Raw genomic sequence first — 8,522 nt, 5'->3', positions numbered from 1 at the left:
TACTATTCCACTTTATCCACTAAATTGTTTGGTTTGCGTTCCTGGGATTTCCCTCTGCTTGTTTCTCATTAATATGTTTGTTGTTGTTGCTGTTGTCAGGTTTCAAGTTGTGGAAGATTTGAGGTGGAATAGTGATTAGAGTGGAACAATAACAGAGAACACAGAGTCTCTCATCACAGAATTAAACAATTTTCCTCTTCCCTTGTGAATTTTCATAGTAACAATAACTCACCACCCTCACTATACTCAATAGATTAATAAACTTCTCATTGCTGCCACACAGGAGAAAAGAAACCTTTGCTCTGTTTAATGACAACTGTAAAGTGGAGGCAATCATGGGATACCTCCCATGACATTTCCCCCGTTCCTGTCCGCTCCACTTATCTTAGACAAATGGCCGTGCCAGGCCACTATCGAGATGAAGCGTTTTCCCCGAGTCATTACGTCTGTCACCGGGGCCATTTCCATATTGAAAAATCTGAAACAATAAACGACGCCTGAGCCTTTAATAACTGTGAAGGAATCATATTTGGAAAATTGCATTGAAGCAATAACCTTTTCTCCCTGTAATTAGATGACAGAGAGGTCCTGGTTTTAATTAAGTCAGCAATTTATAGTCACACAGCCATACCTCAGTGTGCTGATTAGTATAGGAGGGATCACAGAACAGCGTTGCTTCAATTTGAACAGATTTGATCTAGTAATTACTGTGTTATATGGCAAAGGCCGCTGCAAGTCTCAGACTCTAGACTCTGTTGATGCAGTGCTCCGTGAAGCATGGCCCTTCCTTTCCAGCGTTACTCGAGCTGAAAATATGTGGCAAGCAAGTGTCTGTCTGAATAGGTTTTCAAAGGGGGGTCATCAACAGAGGACATAATCTTTGAGGAGGCATATTAAGGTGGAATTGTGAATGCGGGGACCTCTATATGTGTGTGCGTCTGTTCGAGAGCATTTGTTTTGAGCGCAGCATGATTTCATGCCGCATCTTAATTGATCCTCTTGGTCACTGTTAAATGTTAACATTTGCACGAGGGGGCAGGAGAGTTAAGGATGCTGTTTTAGCGCAGTGTTAATAAACATGGCAATTTACTGTCAATTTATGTTCTGACAGGTCGTAATGAAGACCATGAAAAGAAGATTAGCTGGAGCTGTTACAGCAGACCGTCTGGGGACCGTCATCATGAGACTGTGGGGACCAGCGCTTGTTGTGCGAGCCGGCAGCCTCTGGCTCGCTGTAGCCGTCTACGTGATTGACAGTAATGGTCTGGTTTCAGAAAAAGAGCGGCAAATTTATGTTCACTCATTTATCAGATTACACAGACGTGCATCTATAGGCGATCGGAACAATAGCGCACGGCAGCCCCCTTGACATATCATTAGTGACATCTAACAGATGCTTGTGATCTGTGCTGCTAATTTCATTTGTTTCTCTGGCTAACCTCAACAGGATCTTCACAGTGGGGTTAAGGCCATGGTGTGGAAGAACAGGGAGATTTTTGGTTTTCAGAGATGTTCAAAACCACTGAATTCTTTGCTTTTTATGTTTGTTACTTGTTTGCTGATTGTCTCGAGCACATGTGAAGTGTGCCTCGAGTGGCTCAAGTCCCAAGGGTAAAGGCACTATGATGGTTTAGTGAGAAGTGCTTTGGATATTAAAGTACTGCCCATGAACCGCTTCACTAGTTTGGCTGTAGACCTCTGCTGCTTGTCCCACCACATCTTTCCCATTGCTTCCTAGCATCTTTCTAGTTCTACCACAGCAAATAAAAATATAAAGATGCCCCAGTTGAAAAGCAGCACTTAATATGAAGTCAATACACCTGGCAGAGATCAGAGAGACAGTATGTGGAGACTCCTGCAGGACTTCTTTCAACCTAATTAGCAATCCCAATGGCCTAATGGAAGAATGGGGTTAATTAATCCTAGCGGATATCTCAGATTGAGCAGAGGGACTCTTTCGGCCCCTAGATCTTCCCTCCATAAAGGTCACACTTCACAATAAGAGAGCAATGCATGTGTTCCCCCTCTGAGGACCTCTCATCCAATCCCTCAAAACATAATTTGATGTCCTTTCTTCAATCAGCATAACTATATAGCCAGAAAACAAACCCTGGAACACAGTGGAACATTAAGTGCTAATACTAAATGCTGTCTCCGGGCTCTGAATCATCCATAGATATGTGACAAAGCACCCTCAGAGTTGATGGGGTCTGGTGCTAAATGCCCGCCACTGGCTAAACATCATTTGTGTGTGTGCTGACGCTAGATGCTAAAGGGTGTCTCTAGGCTTTGGCTGCATGACTGTGGCCTGTGATTTATTGGTCATCATTTGGGTGACATTTTCCTCTGGTTCAACTTTCTAGTCAGTTGGCATTACAATACTTTCTTTACACCTTCTTTACACTGTGGCATGTTCGAGGGAAAACCATGCTCAAGTGTGTGCACGTGCCACAAATACTGTTTTCCAGCTTTTGCGCTGCAGGCTTTTTTCTGTGGCCGAGGACACTCTAGTAGATGAGCACTACTACAAAGACCTTAATAGTATGTGATGTAACGAGACTCATCTTCTCGGAGCATTAACAAATCATAACTGAAACACAACATCAGTGGAATTTAAGTATAGAGTAATTAAGAAACTAAATATCGGTGTTTTTAGTGTACTACTATTGCTTCCACTTATTAGGTTATTAACAGCTCTTGCAAACTCTTTCACTGACTTGCTTCTCCGCTCCCTCATCCAGCAGATAGAATAGTGGAGAGGTTTTGGCTGCAGTAAGAGTGTCTCCCCTGGGCTGCAGCGCAGCTCCTGTCCCCCTTCTCTCCCTGCAGCTGGAGCTACTAGAGCCAGATGCTTCGTAGCTCCACCACCCTCTGTCCCCCCTTTCTCTCTTCCAGGAGGATGGTGCCCAGAGAGGAGGATGACAAACGCCTATGCCTCCTCTTACTGACGGATTTGGACGACCTGACTCCAGCCCTGCACTGTTCCAACCGCCAGCACAAGATGTTGACTTAATGGAAGGGGGTTGGCTGTGGATGGGCCCATATGCGTTTGTATTGGGAAAATATGGCAGGGCGGTGTGTGTCTGTGTATCTCACTATTCAGTAGGATTGTGTGTGTGTTTGTATGCGTCTGCGTGTGTGCATCTTTTCACCTAGCCCAGACTGCCTACATCCATCATGCCATGGCGCTTTGGCAAAGAGTGGGACTCAGACAGCTTCACTAACACACGGTCAGTTAAATTGCCTGTTAAATTGTCCTGGTCTGTAGCTATCTTAGGTGTAGATAAAAACACTGCACTTAAAGCGTGCACTTAAAGGCAGAAATTGTCAAGTAAATGCCAGCCTCCCTCCATGCATAGAGTGAGAAAGAGCAGGACAGAGGGAGAGAGGAAAAAATGAAGATTCTCCAAGGGAAGCACATTTCCATTACAAGACAAAATTCTTCAGCAAACTAAGGTGAATGTATGTGTGCGACTATTGTCAGTGCCATAACTATGGGTCAAGTGGAAATATCATGAAAATATTCAACTTTAATGTTAGTATAATATTCCCGTACAGGCCATTGCAATCTATATTCCAAATTCTAAAGCACTTTGACACTTTGGAAGATTGACAAAATGATCAAAGTAGGACATACGTATGAAAGCCGCATGAGCTTCAGACCCACCTGATCAATAGACTAAATTATGCATGAGGAGCAAAACCTTAATACCTCTTCATCAACCTTCACCGTTCTCCTTTAATGATTAAAACAACGGTTTCAATCCAATACATTTGACATTTCTCACCATGCAACCAGATGGAAAATTAAGTCCCATTCTTTTTACATTACTGGGATATTAAGGATAATTGCTTGCTTCCTTCTTATGTACCTGGAGCAGAAAGATTTACAGAAGTGCTCTCCTGTAACAAGTGATGTAGCTGTAATAATATAAAAAAGATGGGTTAGTTCTGGCCACTGGTCAGTGTTCGTGAAGGAAACGGCAACAAAGAGTAGGAAAACTTGAGCAAATGTTTGCTGTTTAAATAGGAAAAGTTTGCTACACTCCTTGATAGATCACTGACCAAAACTTAAAGTCTACATAATGAACTGATATCCAGTCAAAATCAGGCTTTGTAGGTTTTTAGTACCCTGAAGTCAAACAGCTCAAACCAGGAACCTTTCTGTACACTCTGATTCATTTTTGAAGTTTAATGGTGATTTATTATTTACACTACTTATATATTAGTGTTTTTTCAAGATTACTATATTACTTCAGAGGGTGTGAGAAGTATGATTTGTGCATAAAGCCAGTAGATAACTTGTTGGTAAAGCTTTAAATTGACCAAGCTGACAGTGTTCTGTTTTATCTTTTCTTTCTTTTATTGTTTGGGATATTTAAAGCTGATTCAGAAATATATAATAGTAAATCTCTAATCTTTTTTCTTCTTACGCATATCTATAATTTCATTAGCCAGTGTGCCAGATATTATAAACTGACCTATTCAAGCCACACACTGTTTATAGCAGTATTCGAATTTGACAAGTAGATGGATGCATGCAGTCTGCCAAAGTAAACTGTGAAGTGATATGACAGGTCTGTTGACTCAACGGGGAACTCTGTACATATATTAACTGCATCACTGCACGATGTGTGAAAGTGACAAAAAGACAATATTTGTCAGAAGCTATTAAGATTTTCATATTTGAACAGATGCATGAAAATGTCTCAGATTAAAAAACTCTAGTAAACTACTGAGCATTTAATTGTATATATTGAAATTGTTCATGAATGTAGGTTTTTATAAGATTTCACAGGAAGGTCGTTATACATATCGTCATCTTATGTGGATCTTAAAACAAAAGTCTGTATATAAAATCTGCGTCTCCATTCGGCCTTCCTGAACAATGATGCCAAACATGCACAAACATAAACAAATGAACGAAACAACCAAATTTTAATTAAATCCTACAGCCTAATTCGAGCCAGAACATAAATAGTGGACTCAAACAGTGAAAGCAATCATTCGGCACAATGTCTACCAGTTGAGTTGATTACAAACTGCGCCAGGTCAGTTTTGGTCAGGAGAGTACAAATTAACTCAGCGGCACGTTCCGGTATTTACACTCTGCATTTATGAATTTTTGTGGATGTCTAACTCGGCGCTAGGGGGCAGAAAAGCTCCACAAGTGGCAATGATGAAGCGCTATGAAGCTGGCAGTGGAGCTGAGAGCAGCTGCGGCTTGCAGGCCAAGTTTGGAATGTTTGCTATGATTTAGACTGAGCTTAATATGTAATTCGAAATGGTATTCATGAGTTTTATTGTGAAGGTTTGGTGAAATTGCGCTGTTTTATTGTCAGCATAGACTGTTCTTAAATAGTATAGTATATCACAGAGGTGAAGTCTTAACAGTGCAGTGGGTTATAAGGCAGTTATCATAAAACATCGCAGTATTGCTAGGTTGTGTGTCAGTAGCAGATTACGAAATATAGACTGCGCACGTGTCTCTGCAGCAGTAAGAGGAAAGTTTAAGGATGGAGACTGTTTTGGCTGGAGTTCTCGTTCTTGCACTCTTTTAGGGGGAAGTTGAATGGGGATGGGTTCTTTCCATCTGCGAGTTTTACTTTAAAACCACACGGTGAATTGTCGTTTGTCCAAGTAGAGCTCGAGAAGCCAAAGTGCAATCTCGTGTAGGTTTCTCCAGTGGTGGCTGAGCAGCCAGAGAACTTTGCGGGAGATTTTGGCTAAACTTCTGCCCATCTGTCTGCCCATCTGAAGAGGGGCAAACCTTTACTTTTAGGGTGCAACTTACGGAGAAAGACTCGCGTGGTCTATGTGATAGGGTGTGGTATGAGCTTAACGGGAGCAGAGGCTTAAAGTGTGATGTTCCAGGTGCACTTTTACACACAATATATACCTGAAACACAGGAAGACTCTAAAATTCAACTGTTTACCCAATAAAGCAAATTGATTTTTCTTAGATTGAAATGAGTTATTAATATGCACACTGAACCAAAATCTTGCGTTGATGTGTGATGTGTCCTGCTTGGACCCTCAGTGTCGCGCTAATGTTCAGACATGACACTAATGCAGGGTGACCGGGGGCTCTCTCCTGCTACAAAAACCTATGCAGCTGTCTTCAAATCAATACATGTCAAAGAAATATGAAAACAAACACCATAACCACCGCGTCTCCGCTCAGTAAATGGGCACGTACCTCTGATCTCAGATTATAGTTTAATACTTTATTGTATATCGGGACCTATACGCACAACTAACCTACCTTGTTAGTGTCAAGGATAGAGTTTTGTCCCATTTTCTACTCTGACATAATTATACTTCAAATTTCAACCCAGTGCAAGTTACACGAGAAAATAGTTGTATTTAAATGAGTTTGTGCTTTTATTTCGCGTCGTGATGCATTATGATGAGCAGCAACCGCAAACCTTCATCCATCATGATTTATTGAATATTACATCCATACATAAAAGACTATGCGAGTCTTGGTTTGTGTGCTTTTTTTTCCTCTTTTTTTTTTTGCACCAAGGCAGGAGGAGGGTTGCATCTGTTAGGGTCCAATGTTAGTCTTAATTACTGGCCTTCTTGTTCTCCGTGGCCCTCAACCGTCTTTAATTAAAACCTTGATTAGGGGGGAGGAGGTCTCGGGCAAGGCTATTACCAGATGGGTTCCCAGTAATAATAATAAAGACTTTATCCGCCGCTGCTGCCTGTGTGCCATAAAGCGCAGAACTCGCTGCCCGTCCATATCAAAGCACAGGGAGCAGAAAGAGGCTGTTAATTACGCCGGTAATTACTTGTCTAATTACGGTTCGTTTGTGATTAGATTTAGAAACGTTTCGCGGTTTGTGCAGAGGCTTTCTGTAGCCAGTATGTCGGCTTAACACTGTATAGACTGAAATGTAGTGTGTATCCACAGCGGGGTGCTGCTGAATAACCGGCCTGTAAGGGATGGAGTGAATAAGATCAATAAGGAAGCACTGACCCGAAAATCATCCGTATTTTTCTCAGAGAAGTCCTCAATAATCTATATGTTCAAGGAACAACAAAGTGTCTCTGGAATAAGATACAAACATGTTGTCAAATACAATTTTCACAGTTTTTTTCGCGTTTTCTCCAGAACTTGGCTACAATTCCTACGTTTTTTTTTTTTTTTTTTTTTTACCCTTCAGAATTTGGCAGGCTTTACAGAGCTTTTAGTGAGCTTTCTTATAGCGGAGAGGTCAGCTTCTTCTGTTCTGTGACGTTTCAGAGTCTCTGCAGCCCTCTTATAACTCCCATTTCCAGTGTTAAAAGAACATTTGCGGCTCGCCAAAGAGACAGAAAAGCCAAATCAATAATGCGTCCTGACATATTCAGCAGAATTGCATATTAGCGACTTAAGAGTCGCCACATTATGAATATATCTTGCCAATGGTCTGAAAGTCATTATGACTGCGCACAGGCACGCCGCAGCTTTTATATTCAAGACAGAGAAACTTGCAAATAACAATCAGTTCAATTATCCTCAAAATATTTACTCCAGGATAGGATTTGTCATCCAGACAAGGAGAAGGAGGGAGAGGGGAGGAAGAAGTGATTTCTTGCTGCACTATGTGCGTCTATTTTCCAGACGGTTTGTCGTCGTTATTGCCTGATTTAGTGTGTGTTGTTTTACATAGCCCAGTTATCTGTGTGAGTTCATGTACAGCCTTTTGCCGCGGCATCCATTTATACATATCACATAGATCTACGTTGAGTTTGTCACATTTGGTCTTTTATGTTCTGTCTCCTCTGTTGCTGGAAGGGTCATTGGCCTATCTATCTATCTATCTATCTATCTATCTATCTATCTATCTATCTATCTATCTATCTATCTATCTATCTATCTATCTATCTATCTATCTATCTATCTAGTCTAATTACCTCCCCTCTGCTTCTCTGCAGCAGGTGTTCCGGCCTCTGACCCTGCATAGAAAAGTGCCAGAGGCCAGGTGATGGCATTAGCGAAGTAATGTCTATTTTTACGCGCACAGCCCGCCTCCTTCACCGCTATAGAAAGAAGCCTTGTCGAATAAGTTTTTATACACTTGTCACTTATCATGCTCGTTGAAACTAGGGTGTATAACCCTACTTCGCTCACTTTTTAGGTTAAATTACAGGATCCAAGGCTTTGTGGAAGCATCATTACTCTGTTTGCTGAGTTTTATTTGTATGATGCTCAGACATTTTTGTCCACCTGGTCGTTACTAAGACGGCGGACTTGACTAAGTCAGATTGTTTTCATTGACGTGCGATGATCTCTTACATTTACCAATCATCGGTTATTCTAGTTATCCCGAGTCAGCTGACCAAGCAAATATCATTTTAAACGAACACGGAAAGACAGAGCAGCTGCTTGCAGTGCACGGCACATCAATTACACTATCAGGCGGGTTAACCAAATATTAACAATACAACGCAGACCCAGATAAATTGTCCTAGCAGCATGCTGGAGCCCAGCTTCTGCCAGCCCTGGGGATTATGTATCATGACCACAACTA

This window comes from Mchenga conophoros, linkage group LG1 (genome assembly GCF_057382185.1).
Source record: "Mchenga conophoros isolate Kocher_MC1m ecotype Shallow Benthic linkage group LG1, M_conophoros_male_GT1.1, whole genome shotgun sequence".
NCBI classification, from domain to species: Eukaryota; Metazoa; Chordata; class Actinopteri; order Cichliformes; family Cichlidae; genus Mchenga; species Mchenga conophoros.
This window is presented reverse-complemented; position numbering follows the sequence as displayed.